Below are 16,667 nucleotides of genomic sequence, written 5' to 3'. Positions count from 1 at the left end.
CTCATCCCCCGTCCCCCGTCCGCTGGCCAAGTCGGTCGTCGCGTCGCTTTGCGTCGAGTCAGACTTTGGGTCTTTGGGGCTGTTTTGGCTGGCGTAAAACTTAAAAAGCGTTCCTTTCATGGCTTTGCCATTGTCTTTGGCCGGCTACTGGTCATGCCGCATGCGTGCTCCGCTGCTGGCCCGCTGTTGGCCCGGTCTGGCACAGCATTCCTGGGCAACGTTCGCATGGAATGATGAACGATGTGTCGCTGATGACCTGATCAAAGTGGAGCATCTGCACGCATATCGATTGCACTGCACACTGCTCAGCTTCTGGATGAGCTGGGTTTGTCTTGGGGCAGGGCTTGCAGCAGGGGCTGCGGCTGCATGTTTAAGGACATGACATTTTTTGTCGTACCGTTTGCTAAAATAACTTTGTTAAGATTTTTGCAAGCTTTGCAACTCGCTTTGGGGTATTTTGGGGCCGCAGCAGAGCTGCACTTGGACTCAAAACTGAGGGCTGGCATAGAAAACAACAAAACGCAGGGACAAATTTGACATGGCAGCTCTAGCAGCAGGACCAGAGCCACAGCCACAGCCAGGTTCTTTGTTTTTGTTCCCTGCATTTCAATGAGACGCGATAAATCTTGCAACTTGCCACTGAACCAGCAGAGAGACAGCCACTGGACCTGCCCTGACCAGTCACCAGTCACCAGTCAACAGTCAACAGTTAACAGACAACGACACTCGTCGTTGTTGTTGTTGTTGTTTGGTTTTGGCCTGGTCAGTAGTCGGTGACCGATTTTATGACAAATGTATTTTATGAACTGTCAAAATAGGTGTTGAAAATGAATTAATTTGCTCTCGACTGACGGACTGACTGACTGACTGACTGGCCCGGCAACAACAAATACGTTTTGGCGGCAAACTTCAGACTCGTAAGCGTGACATTTGAGGGAGAGGAAGAGGAACGAGGGGGGGGGGGGTTGTACTTCAGCTGCGCCTGCGCCGAAATATGAAACTGCCAATTACCAACTGTGACTTCCTACGCAATCAGCTCAATTCCATTCCCACAGCATATTGACATGCCCCTGCACCCTAAAGAGTCTATCAAATCTGTTAATTTAATCAACAGCGAACGCATTTAGCGCTCGCGGAGGCGTGGCACTCTATGCTCAGGCACGTGACAAACGTCCGTTTGAAGTCCAGAAATGCAGCTGGCTCAGCCAAGTAATTCGAGTATTATATATGCTATATTCAGCTATAGTATAATATATAGGAGAATCTTTATGGAATCGGATATAGTCAGCTGCAGAATTATTTGAAGGAATCTGAATCGGGTATATATAATATTTATCTGCAACATCATATAAGGAAAACTTACTATGAAGGCTCGACTTTATGGAATCGAATATATATATACTATATTTATCAGCATCAGGCATGACTTAATGAGATCGGATACATATTATGTTCAGCTGCAGGTTCAGTTGAAGGATACTTAACTATGTCAGACTCTATGAGTTCATATCATATATTATATTCATAGCCATATTATGGAAACTAAAGCTATGTCAGCTTAACTTTATGACATTGGAATTATCTTATTAAAAGGACTTTCTGTATTCTCTCTGCCGTTTTTTTATGGCTTGAAGCTTGCAATTCTCAACAAGTCCAGCCTAATAAAAGTATTTCGGGACACATATTAAAAAAACCCTTGCCTAGGGTAGAAAAGAGATGCATTTTTCTTTTAATGTTTTACTTTAGCTATAATCCAAGGGCTTCTTATCATTTACTATGGCTATTCCTAGACGATCGGCCAGTCAAATATGTCTCTATAGAGTCGAAAGACAATTTGTCTGTTTTGTCGCGCTTAAATAATAAATAAATTGATGATCTACCACATTGTTTTGGTGGATTTGTATTAAACTCGTTACTATTATTGTACAATTTAATTATCGAGTGAGTTTATTAGCTTATTGAAAGATTATAAATAAGCTCACCTGACAGGTTTTCCTACTAAATACATGACATTTATTGAAAATTGAATTGAAATTGAAAAAAAAACAATAACAATTTTATTGCACTTCCTGCTCGACAGAACAAAGCGATTAAGTAGGAGAAAACAAAAAGATGCAATTCCGCAAGCCTTTTCGCGAAAATTCACATTTTTATTGAACATATCTATTGCATATATTGGCGCGACATTCTGCATCTGTATATGCATCTGTGGCTAATGTTTTATTTATTGTTAGCCAACACTGGCATTAGACATTTCGAGCAGCCAGTGCAGCATATGATTATTGTAACGTTTTCATAAATACATAAATGAATTGTTAAAGAGCACAACGGCAAAAATGCGAATATGCTCAGGAGGGCGGAAGGGGTTTATAGAGGGGCTGCTGCTTTCCCAGAGCATTGCATTGGGCGTGAAACGCGTCTTATGCGAATGTGTGCCTCATGTTTAATGCGAAAGCTGCAACTGAACAGGCAGCAGCAGCAGCAGGAGACTCAGGTAAATGTGTGTTGTGTGCGACACCTAACACAGGAGGATCTGGTTGTTGTTGTTGTTGTTGTTGTTGCTGCTGGCACCTTATGCAATGGCCATGGTCAGTTGTTCACATGGTCACAACCAGCAAGACTCTGGGGACATACTGCAGCATACGCAATAAACACATTAACGTGTTATTTAGTTGTCAACACGAACAGCCAACCGCTGGCCGAGCCAGCCTTTGATATCAGCCGGCCAAGCAGAATCTGAAGCAGCCCCGACCGATCCACATGCTCTCCCATATAAATGTATATATATATACGTATATATCTGTATGCTAAATGTTAAATTAACTAAATCTAAAGCGAAGCAAAGGCATCGGGACTGGACCCATTGAGGCGTGTGGGTGCCTTAGACAAAGGCCGCGCTGCTTGACGGGCAAAACAATGCGCAAAACTGAAGCACAATGTGCTGCGGTCAAGTGAAGCAACTGGTGCCCCGTTCCCAGGCACACAGATCAGCAACAACAACAACAACAACAACAAGTAGAAGAAGAGAAATGCCGCGTCATGCGGCTGAATGTTTGGGTCGGATGGATGAATGTTTGGATGGATGAGCGTGTAGAGTCTGTGCCCGGCACATTTGAGAGATATGTCATAAATTGATAGAGCCAAGTGCTGGGCTGCTGCTACACCCGCTACACACACACACACACACACACACACACACACACACACTATCGCACGCACACACAATTGTCGTCGCGACGAGACATACACAAAACTGATTTATGATTATTTCGCAGACAATTAAGACAAATAAAAGCAGCCAAATTCAATTAAATCCATTAAAAACTAAGGCGCTCGCGAATTCTGAGCAGAGCCCCATTGAGGAGCCCAGGCTCCCACACACTCAATTTGGGGGGCGACAACTGTGTGTGCGTGCGTGTGTGGGTGTGTGTGTGTGTGCCCCTTTATGCTGCTGTTGCTGTTATCCCTAACAGTCGATTGAATTGCTGCTGCTGCTGGCAACAACAGCAACAACAACGACTTGACCTCTGGAGGTCAATTAAATTGACTCGGTTTGCGGACGGCCGTCGAGCGGCGCTCTGAAACAATTCGATTAGAGGGGCAACAGCAACAACAATAACAACAGCAACAACAACAACAACTTGGCTGACATTCACATTCATTGCCCGAAAGTGTTTGGGCTAATCAAGATGTGGCTCATGCAAACAAGTTGAACTTAAGGTCGCGCACAATGGGCCCAACAATGTTGACAAATCAGCGTGCGAGTTGAGGGTGCAATGTTGCCCAAGCACCCCCCCTTAACCCCATCCCCCTACCACTCATCAACCCGCTGACAAGCCAAACAGACAGACAGTCGAGCCGTGGAACAATCGGACAGGCAAGTAATTTATTAGAATGGTGCTTTGATACTCAAGCGACACTCGTCAAGGAAAGTTACTCAATTAGCTCTTGGACCAAAGGTACCATATTTCACTTCAATAAATGTGCTCTATAGGAAATGTGTGCGACTATAACAAGCTGCTTAATGATATTTAGAAAATTCTTCCAGAGAGAACGCTATAAATAATCTACTTTTGCAAGCGCTTAAAATAAGTAGTACATAAATCAAATTAAATATAATCGCTTTCATACATATTGCTATAGATTTTCACCCTTTTTTCACCCATTGTAACATTTAAATAAGTCCCCTTTATAATTAGTACACTCAGCAGATATTCCAATTGGCTCTAAAGGGATATATTGCAGTTAAAAAGTGCTTGAAAGAAGCAGAAAAGGTTATTTCAAAATGTACTTGCAAAGGGAATATAATCAGAGAGGGGACATTGGGGAATTTGTGCAGACCGTGGGAAATTATTTCTTTGTTTGTTCTTTTGATCTCATTGCATATTCAGACAGCTCCTGCATAAGAACGTAGCTCAAATGTCCCATGTGTCAACGTCTCTGGTCGTAATGCTTTTGATCCCGTTACCTTATTTGTGCATGCACCCGCAAGCTCTTAGGCAAGAAACCAGCAATGCAGATAGTGCACAGAAGCTTTTGTTCTCCTAGGAAATTGTCTAAGTACGAATGCCGTCTCAGCATAAGCAAAAGCTTTCTTGGGCAATTTAGTTTGTGCGCGTCTGTCCTGCCGATCGTGTGTGTCCTCTGCGCGTGTGTACAAAATCGTTTATTAACCAAGTTTAATTAGTTAGTTTGTATCAAATGCAATAGATTCGTGTGTGAGAGTGTTTATTATATATAATCTATCAGTTTTCCAGCTGTTTACATAAAGATAAGCATGCATATTCTGCAATTACGTGTTGTTCAATTTTTGGTGCAGAGCTTTTTCACAAAGTGCAAATTGGCGCCATTTGTGCGAAGTGCAAATGAAGAGAGAGAGAGAGAGCGAGAGACCGAGAGAGAACAAGTTAATATTATGCAGCTACTCTTAGAGAGGTAAGTGCGCTCTTATATTTATTTACTTTTATAAATTAAAATTCAATTGGTTTTTATCTGAATTTTTATGCCCGAATTAAGGGCTGAACTTATATAATCAAATGCGTTTGCATAAATAAAGATGTTGGTTTTCAAAGACTCCTTATCCAAGGGTATTTAGACTTCGGCGACGCTTTCTATACATTTCTGTTATTTACTCTTTGACCTTTTGGGAGTCATTCTTTGGTTAAACTGTTTGCACTTAACCGCATTGGCTATCAATGAAAATAAACGCAAATTCAATTTGATATCACACTCAACACACACACGCACACAAATACCGCAAAAGTTTGTGTGCAAATGATAATGCACACGCATATATATACATACACACACACGCACACACAAGCGCTGCCTGTCACTGTGAGTTAATATTAATGGCGGAACCGGAAGCAACGTTTGCCATGTTTGTGGCCAAAAACTTTTTGCAAGCAAAAGTATTTAAAAAAAATATATATATAGTATTAAACAGTTATATGAGCCGCAGATACAAAGCATTGCACTACGTGATATGATTAAAAATGCAATAATAACTAGCAAAAAGGCCTGCGTGTGCTCTGTGTGTATAAGTGCGAGTGCGAGTGTGTGCGTCTGTGTGTGTGTGTGTGTGTGTGTGTGTGTGTGTGTGTGTTTGTGTGTGTTTATTCATCATAATCGCACCTCGCATCCAAATCAAATTGAAGTGAACAGCGTGTCGCCCTCCTGCTGCGCGAAACACTAAATACTTTGCGTTAATACAAATGCAGCATGTGGTGTGCATTATGTGTGTGTGTGTGCGAGTGTGTGCATTTGGCATTCATGCATTTGGATTAGAATGCAGCAGCCACGCCCACAGCACTCGCACGATTCTTGCACTGTTTGTCTGTGCATTGTTCGGGGCCATGTGCGTTTTTGCGGATTATCATTGTCGCACTTTCAGGTTTTTTAATAGATCAATTTTCAATCAATATGTTTTCGATATCGAAACAGGGAATAATCGGCTTGTGTCTGGGGCAGGGACAGGGGCAGGGGCAGGGGCACAGCGGGCAGTCCATTCTGCAGGCGTGCAACAGCCTAATGCACTTTTGGGCTCAAGCTGCAGTCTCCCATGGCGCAGATTGGATGGAAAAAAGTAAGCGGGAGAGAGAGAGAGAGAGTGAGAGAGAGGGAGCGTGAGAGAGGGGGAAGAGGAGCGAGTGTTGTTTACGCTCTAATTGCGGCCGCATAGCTGGAGCAGTACCTCAAGAAATCGATTAAGTGAAAACCCACTGGGAGGTGCAGCAGCCAGCAGAAAAGCCCCTGCAACCGGCCAGCCCATTGATCATTGACGATCTTGTCGTCGCTGCTGCTACCGCTGATCGCATCTGGGGATTTTGCTCAGATTCGTTTGTTTTTTTTCCTTACCCTGTTCCCAAATGAAAATGTCTTGAAAAAAAAGAGGTATATTGCAGTTGTGCAAATGTGTGTAACGGGCAGATGAGGCTATCTGTGATCCCACAGAGTATACACATTCCTAAACAGCAACCGAGTCTAATTAGCTAGTTTCACCTATTTCATCTATTTTAATATATAACAGATCGATTGCTATACGCAAATTCTGTTTACTTTCGATATCTTTTCATTTTCAATGTCTCGCTTTGCTCTCCTTAAACTCCCGCCTACAGGGTATCACGCCGTCGAGCATCATCGCGCAAAGCACTGTTACCTGTTTATTGTGACTACACAATCTATTGATGTTGATCGGGTGACCGGGGCGGGCAACCTGTTGGCTCTGTTGATCGCATTTTGTAATTTAATGCTCGGCTTCTGGTTAATTGCCACTTTCATTGTTCAATGGACGCTCGATGTGGCCAGACCCCGTTGCCCTATTGGTATTCATTGATTCGTTTGCATTGATGATAGATGCATTCACTCTGTAAGAAATGGGTATGCCATTGCCCCTCTCCCCAACAGCCCCTCTGCGTATGTGTGTGTGTGTTTTGTTGTGCTTTTGTTTTCGATTTGGCTTAGTCTTGATTAATTTCAGTTTGAACTTTGCCGTTGGATCAGCTTGCGGCCCATAACAATTTTTCATTTCAGCAGCCTCAAGACAGTCGCATCTATTCGTTACGCATGTTGAGATTCTTTCTCATGTTTCTTCACACCTTAAGCTTCGCTGATCAAAATTATAATTGAAAGCAACTTTAATATGAAACAATTAGCTACAGAATGGGCCAGGATTCGATTGAACTATTTGCAATACCGAATTCCTTATGACGTAGTCGGAACGCTGATTGGAAATTTGTATGATTTTTTGGTGAAAGAGCAAAACGACGAACAGATTTGGAGTAGAAATGTGTAACTCATGAAGCCAGTTATGGAAGTGGGAAATTTTGGCATATGTCTAACTAGGATATTTTCACATGAATTTGGACTCAGAAAAATGTGTTACCAGAATGAAATGCACAATTGATGTAGAAGCAATACAATGCACAAAAGTCCAAACCTTATAAAAATCGGTTGTGTATTGACCGAGCTATGGGGATGGCAAGTTTTGACCTACGTCTATATAGGATATTTGAGGGTACCATTTTAACATGAATTTGGACCCAGAAATATGTTTCCAGATTGAAATGCACAATTGATCTAGAGGCCAAACCATGCACAAAAGTCCAAACCTTATGAAAATCGGATGAGATTTGACCGAGTTATGGGGGTGGGAAGTTTCGACCTATGTCTATATAGGATATTTGAGGGTACCATTTTAACATGACTCTGGACCCAGAAATATGTTTCCAGATTGAAATGCACAATTGATCTAGAGGCCAAACCATGAACAAAGAAGCAAACCTTATGAAAATCGGATGAGATTTGACCGAGTTATGGGGGTGGGAAGTTTCGACCTATGTCTATATAGGATATTTGAGGGTACCATTTTAACATGAATTTGGACCCAGAAATATGTTTCCAGATTGAAATGCACAACTGATCTAGGGGCCAAACCAAGAGCAAAGAAGCAAACCTTATGAAAATCGGATGAGATTTGACCGAGTTATGGGGGTGGGAAGTTTCGACCTATGTCTATATAGGATATTTGAGGGTACCATTTTAATATGAATTTGGACCCAGAAATATGTTTCCAGATTGAAATGCACAATTGATCTAGAGGCCAAACCATGCACAAAAGTCCAAGCCTTATGAAAATCGGATGAGATTTGACCGAGTTATGGGGGTGGGAAGTTTCGACCTATGTCTATATAGGATATTTGAGGGTACCATTTCAACATGACTTTGGACCCAGAAATATGTTTCCAGATTGAAATGCACAATTGATCTAGAGGCCAAACCATGAACAAAGAAGCAAACCTTATGAAAATCGGATGAGATTTGACCGAGTTATGGGGGTGGGAAGTTTCGACCTATGTCTATATAGGATATTTGAGGGTACCATTTTAACATGAATTTGGACCCAGAAATATGTTTCCAGATTGAAATGCACAATTGATCTAGAGGCCAAACCATGCACAAAAGTCCAAACCTTATGAAAATCGGATGAGATTTGACCGAGTTATGGGGGTGGGAAGTTTCGACCTATGTCTATATAGGATATTTCAGGGTACCATTTTAACATGAATTTGAACCCAGAAATATGTTTCCAGAATGAAATGCACAATTGATCTAGAGGCCAAACTATGCACAAAAGTCCAAACCTTATGAAAATCGGAAGAGATTTGATCGAGTTATGGGGATGGCAAGTTTTGACCTACGTCTATATAGGATATTTGAGGGTACCATTTTAACATGAATTTGGACCCAGAAATATGTTTCCAGATTGAAATGCACAATTGATCTAGAGGCCAAACCATGCACAAAAGTCCAAACCTTATGAAAATCGGATGAGATTTGACCGAGTTATGGGGGTGGGAAGTTTCGACCTATGTCTATATAGGATATTTGAGGGTACCATTTTAACATGAATTTGGACCCAGAAATATGTTTCCAGATTGAAATGCACAATTGATCTAGAGGCCAAACCATGCACAAAAGTCCAAACCTTATGAAAATCGGATGAGATTTGACCGAGTTATGGGGGTGGGAAGTTTCGACCTATGTCTATATAGGATATTTGAGGGTACCATTTTAACATGACTTTGGACCCAGAAATATGTTTCCAGATTGAAATGCACAATTGATCTAGAGGCCAAACCATGAACAAAGAAGCAAACCTTATGAAAATCGGATGAGATTTGACCGAGTTATGGGGGTGGGAAGTTTCGACCTATGTCTATATAGGATATTTGAGGGTACCATTTTAACATGAATTTGGACCCAGAAATATGTTTCCAGATTGAAATGCACAATTGATCTAGAGGCCAAACCATGCACAAAAGTCCAAACCTTATGAAAATCGGATGAGATTTGACCGAGTTATGGGGGTGGGAAGTTTCGACCTATGTCTATATAGGATATTTGAGGGTACCATTTTAACATGAATTTGGACCCAGAAATATGTTTCCAGATTGAAATGCACAATTGATCTAGAGGCCAAACCATGCACAAAAGTCCAAACCTTATGAAAATCGGATGAGATTTGACCGAGTTATGGGGGTGGGAAGTTTCGACCTATGTCTATATAGGATATTTGAGGGTACCATTTTAACATGAATTTGGACCCAGAAATATGTTTCCAGAATGAAATGCACAATTGATCTAGGGGCCAAACCATGCCGAAAAGTCCAAACCTTATGAAAATCGGATGAGATTTGACCGAGTTATGGGGGTGGGAAGTTTCGACCTATGTATATATGGGATATTTGAGGGTACCATTTTAACATGAATTTGGACCCAGAAATATGTTTCCAGATTGAAATGCACAATTGATCTAGAGGCCAAACTATGCACAAAAGTCCAAACCTTATGAAAATCGGATGAGATTTGACCGAGTTATGGGGGTGGGAAGTTTCGACCTATGTCTATATAGGATATTTGAGGGTACCATTTTAACATGAATTTGGACCCAGAAATATGTTTCCAGATTGAAATGCACAATTGATCTAGGGGCCAAACCATGCAGAAAAGTCCAAACCTTATGAAAATCGGATGAGATTTGACCGAGTTATGGGGGTGGGAAGTTTCGACCTATGTCTATATAGGATATTTGAGGGTACCATTTTAACATGAATTTGGACCCAGAAATATGTTTCCAGATTGAAATGCACAATTGATCTAGAGGCCAAACCATGCACAAAAGTCCAAACCTTATGAAAATCGGATGAGATTTGATCGAGTTATGGGGGTGGGAAGTTTCGACCTATGTCTATATAGGACATTTGACGGTACCATTTTAACATGAATTTTGACCCGGAAATATGTTTCCAGATTGAAATGCACAATTGATCTAGAGGCCAAACTATGCACAAAAGTCCAAACCTTATGAAAATCGGATGAGATTTGACCGAGTTATGGGGGTGGGAAGTTTCGACCTATGTCTATATAGGATATTTGAGGGTACCATTTTAACATGAATTTGGACCCAGAAATATGTTTCCAGATTGAAATGCACAATTGATCTAGAGGCCAAACCATGCCGAAAAGTCCAAACCTTATGAAAATCGGATGAGATTTGACCGAGTTATGGGGGTGGGAAGTTTCGACCTATGTATATATGGGATATTTGAGGGTACCATTTTAACATGAATTTGGACCCAGAAATATGTTTCCAGATTGAAATGCACAATTGATCTAGAGGCCAAACCATGCACAAAAGTCCAAACCTTATGAAAATCGGATGAGATTTGACCGAGTTATGGGGGTGGGAAGTTTCGACCTATGTCTATATAGGATATTTGAGGGTACCATTTTAACATGAATTTGGACCCAGAAATATGTTTCCAGATTGAAATGCACAATTGATCTAGAGGCCAAACCATGAACAAAGAAGCAAACCTTATGAAAATCGGATGAGATTTGACCGAGTTATGGGGGTGGGAAGTTTCGACCTATGTCTATATAGGATATTTGAGGGTACCATTTTAACATGAATTTGGACCCAGAAATATGTTTCCAGATTGAAATGCACAATTGATCTAAAGGCCAAACCATGCACAAAAGTCCAAACCTTATGAAAATCGGATGAGATTTGACCGAGTTATGGGGGTGGGAAGTTTCGACCTATGTCTATATAGGATATTTGAGGGTACCATTTTAACATGAATTTGGACCCAGAAATATGTTTCCAGATTGAAATGCACAATTGATCTAGAGGCCAAACCATGCACAAAAGTCCAAACCTTATGAAAATCGGATGAGATTTGATCGAGTTATGGGGGTGGGAAGTTTCGACCTATGTCTATATAGGACATTTGACGGTACCATTTTAACATGAATTTTGACCCGGAAATATGTTTCCAGATTGAAATGCACAATTGATCTAGAGGCCAAACCATGCACAAAAGTCCAAACCTTATGAAAATCGGAAGAGATTTGATCGAGTTATGGGGGTGGGAAGTTTCGACCTATGTCTATATAGGACATTTGACGGTACCATTTTAACATGAATTTGGACCCGGAAATATGTTTCCAGATTGAAATGCACAATTGATCTAGAGGCCAAACCATGCAGAAAAGTCCAAACATTATGAAAATCGGGTGAGATTTGACCGAGTTATGGGGGTGGGAAGTTTCGACCTATGTCTATATAGGACATTTGACGGTACCATTTTAACATGAATTTTGACCCGGAAATATGTTTCCAGATTGAAATGCACAATTGATCTAGAGGCCAAACCATGCACAAAAGTCCAAACCTTATGAAAATCGGATGAGATTTGACCGAGTTATGGGGGTGGGAAGTTTCGACCTATGTCTATATAGGATATTTGAGGGTACCATTTCAACATGAATTTGGACCCAGAAATATGTTTCCAGATTGAAATGCACAATTGATCTAGAGGCCAAACCATGCACAAAAGTCCAAACCTTATGAAAATCGGATGAGATTTGATCGAGTTATGGGGGTGGGAAGTTTCGACATATGTCTATATAGGATATTTGAGGGTACCATTTTAACATGAATTTGGACCCAGAAATATGTTTCCAGATTGAAATGCACAATTGATCTAGAGGCCAAACCATGCACAAAAGTCCAAACCTTATGAAAATCGGATGAGATTTGATCGAGTTATGGGGGTGGGAAGTTTCGACCTATGTCTATATAGGACATTTGACGGTACCATTTTAACATGAATTTTGACCCGGAAATATGTTTCCAGATTGAAATGCACAATTGATCTAGAGGCCAAACTATGCACAAAAGTCCAAACCTTATGAAAATCGGATGAGATTTGACCGAGTTATGGGGGTGGGAAGTTTCGACCTATGTCTATATAGGATATTTGAGGGTACCATTTTAACATGAATTTGGACCCAGAAATATGTTTCCAGATTGAAATGCACAATTGATCTAGAGGCCAAACCATGCCGAAAAGTCCAAACCTTATGAAAATCGGATGAGATTTGACCGAGTTATGGGGGTGGGAAGTTTCGACCTATGTATATATGGGATATTTGAGGGTACCATTTTAACATGAATTTGGACCCAGAAATATGTTTCCAGATTGAAATGCACAATTGATCTAGAGGCCAAACCATGCACAAAAGTCCAAACCTTATGAAAATCGGATGAGATTTGACCGAGTTATGGGGGTGGGAAGTTTCGACCTATGTCTATATAGGATATTTGAGGGTACCATTTTAACATGAATTTGGACCCAGAAATATGTTTCCAGATTGAAATGCACAATTGATCTAGAGGCCAAACCATGAACAAAGAAGCAAACCTTATGAAAATCGGATGAGATTTGACCGAGTTATGGGGGTGGGAAGTTTCGACCTATGTCTATATAGGATATTTGAGGGTACCATTTTAACATGAATTTGGACCCAGAAATATGTTTCCAGATTGAAATGCACAATTGATCTAAAGGCCAAACCATGCACAAAAGTCCAAACCTTATGAAAATCGGATGAGATTTGACCGAGTTATGGGGGTGGGAAGTTTCGACCTATGTCTATATAGGATATTTGAGGGTACCATTTTAACATGAATTTGGACCCAGAAATATGTTTCCAGATTGAAATGCACAATTGATCTAGAGGCCAAACCATGCACAAAAGTCCAAACCTTATGAAAATCGGATGAGATTTGATCGAGTTATGGGGGTGGGAAGTTTCGACCTATGTCTATATAGGACATTTGACGGTACCATTTTAACATGAATTTTGACCCGGAAATATGTTTCCAGATTGAAATGCACAATTGATCTAGAGGCCAAACCATGCACAAAAGTCCAAACCTTATGAAAATCGGAAGAGATTTGATCGAGTTATGGGGGTGGGAAGTTTCGACCTATGTCTATATAGGACATTTGACGGTACCATTTTAACATGAATTTGGACCCGGAAATATGTTTCCAGATTGAAATGCACAATTGATCTAGAGGCCAAACCATGCAGAAAAGTCCAAACATTATGAAAATCGGGTGAGATTTGACCGAGTTATGGGGGTGGGAAGTTTCGACCTATGTCTATATAGGACATTTGACGGTACCATTTTAACATGAATTTTGACCCGGAAATATGTTTCCAGATTGAAATGCACAATTGATCTAGAGGCCAAACCATGCACAAAAGTCCAAACCTTATGAAAATCGGATGAGATTTGACCGAGTTATGGGGGTGGGAAGTTTCGACCTATGTCTATATAGGATATTTGAGGGTACCATTTCAACATGAATTTGGACCCAGAAATATGTTTCCAGATTGAAATGCACAATTGATCTAGAGGCCAAACCATGCCGAAAAGTCCAAACCTTATGAAAATCGGATGAGATTTGACCGAGTTATGGGGGTGGGAAGTTTCGACCTATGTATATATAGGATATTTGAGGGTACCATTTTAACATGAATTTGGACCCAGAAATATGTTTCCAGATTGAAATGCACAATTGATCTAGAGGCCAAACCAAGAGCAAAGAAGCAAACCTTATGAAAATCGGATGAGATTTGACCGAGTTATGGGGGTGGGAAGTTTCGACCTATGTCTATATAGGATATTTGAGGGTACCATTTTAACATGAATTTGGACCCAGAAATATGTTTCCAGATTGAAATGCACAATTGATCTAGAGGCCAAACCATGCAGAAAAGTCCAAACCTTATGAAAATCGGATGAGATTTGACCGAGTTATGGGGGTGGGAAGTTTCGACCTATGTCTATATAGGATATTTGAGGGTACCATTTTAACATGAATTTGGACCCAGAAATATGTTTCTAGATTAAAATGCACAATTGATCTAGAGGCCAAACCATGCAGAAAAGTCCAAACCTTATGAAAATCGGATGAGATTTGACCGAGTTATGGGGGTGGGAAGTTTCGACCTATGTCTATATAGGATATTTGAGGGTACCATTTTAACATGAATTTGGACCCAGAAATATGTTTCCAGATTGAAATGCACAATTGATCTAGAGGCCAAACCAAGAGCAAAGAAGCAAACCTTATGAAAATCGGATGAGATTTGACCGAGTTATGGGGGTGGGAAGTTTCGACCTATGTCTATATAGGATATTTGAGGGTACCATTTTAACATGAATTTGGACCCAGAAATATGTTTCCAGATTGAAATGCACAATTGATCTTGAGGCCAAACCATGAACAAAGAAGCAAACTTTATGAAAATCGGATGAGATTTGACCGAGTTATGGGGGTGGGAAGTTTCGTCCTATGTCTATATAGGATATTTGAGGGTACCATTTTAACATGAATTTGGACCCAGAAATATGTTTCCAGATTGAAATGCACAATTGATCCAGAGGCCAAACCATGCAGAAGAGTCCAAACCTTATGAAAATCGGATGAGATTTGACCGAGTTATGGGGTGGGCAGTTTCAACCTATGTCTATATAGGATATTTGAGGGTACCATTTTAACATGAATTTGGACCCAGAAATATGTTTCCAGATTGAAATGCACAATTGATCTAGAGGCCAAACCAAGAGCAAAGAAGCAAACCTTATGAAAATCGGATGAGATTTGACCGAGTTATGGGGGTGGGAAGTTTCGAGCTATGTCTATATAGGATATTTGAGGGTACCATTTTAACATGAATTTGGACCCAAAAATATGTTTCTAGATTGAAATGCACAATTGATCTAGAGGCCAAACCATGCCGAAAAGTCCAAACCTTATGAAAATCGGATGAGATTTGACCGAGTTATGGGGGTGGGAAGTTTCGACCTATATCTATATAGGATATTTGAGGGTACCATTTTAACATGAATTTGGACCCAGAAATATGTTTCCAGATTAAAATGCACAATTGATCTAGAGGCCAAACCAAGAGCAAAGAAGCAAACCTTATGAAAATCGGATGAGATTTGACCGAGTTATGGGGGTGGGAAGTTTCGACCTATGTCTATATAGGACATTTGACGGTACCATTTTAACATGAATTTTGACCCGGAAATATGTTTCCAGATTGAAATGCACAATTGATCTAGAGGCCAAACCATGAACAAAGAGCCATAGTTTATGAAAATCGGATGAGATTTGACCGAGTTATGGGGGTGGGAAGTTTCGACCTATGTCTATATAGGATATTTGAGGGTACCATTTTAACATGAATTTGGACCCCGAAATATGTTTCCAGATTGAAATGCACAATTGATCTAGAGGCCAAACCATGCACAAAAGTCCAAACCTTATGGAAATCGGATGAGATTTGACCGAGTTATGGGGGTGGGAAGTTTCGACCTATGTCTATATAGGATATTTGAGGGTACCATTTTAACATGAATTTGGACCCAGAAATATGTTTCCAGAATGAAATGCACAATTGATCTAGAGGCCAAACCATGCACAAAAGTCCAAACCTTATGAAAATCGGAATAGATTTGATCGAGTTATGGGGGTGGGAAGTTTCGACCTATGTCTATATAGGATATTTGAGGGTACCATTTTAACATGAATTTGGACCCAGAAATATGTTTCCAGATTGAAATGCACAATTGATCTAGAGGCCAAACCATGCACAAAAGTCCAAACCTTATGAAAATCGGAAGAGATTTGATCGAGTTATGGGGGTGGGAGGTTTCGACCTATGTCTATATAGGACATTTGACGGTACCATTTTAACATGAATTTGGACCCGGAAATATGTTTCCAGATTGAAATGCACAATTGATCTAGAGGCCAAACCATGCACAAAAGTCCAAACCTTATGAAAATCGGATGAGATTTGACCGAGTTATGGGGTGGGAAGTTTCGACCTATGTCTATATAGGATATTTGAGGGTACCATTTTAACATGAATTTGGACCCAGAAATATGTTTCCAGAATGAAATGCACAATTGATCTAGAGGCCAAACCATGCACAAAAGTCCAAACCTTATGAAAATCGGAATAGATTTGATCGAGTTATGGGGGTGGGAGGTTTCGACCTATGTCTATATAGGACATTTGACGGTACCATTTTAACATGAATTTTGACCCGGAAATATGTTTCCAGATTGAAATGCACAATTGATCTAGAGGCCAAACCATGAACAAAGAGCCATAGTTTATGAAAATCGGATGAGATTTGACCGAGTTATGGGGGTGGGAAGTTTCGACCTATGTCTATATAGGATATTTGAGGGTACCATTTTAACATGAATTTGGACCCAGAAATATGT

Source organism: Drosophila novamexicana, unplaced genomic scaffold (assembly GCF_003285875.2).
Source record: "Drosophila novamexicana strain 15010-1031.04,08,12 unplaced genomic scaffold, DnovRS2.1 tig00000564-arrow-pilon, whole genome shotgun sequence".
In the NCBI taxonomy this organism is placed as follows: Eukaryota; Metazoa; Arthropoda; class Insecta; order Diptera; family Drosophilidae; genus Drosophila; species Drosophila novamexicana.
This window is presented reverse-complemented; position numbering follows the sequence as displayed.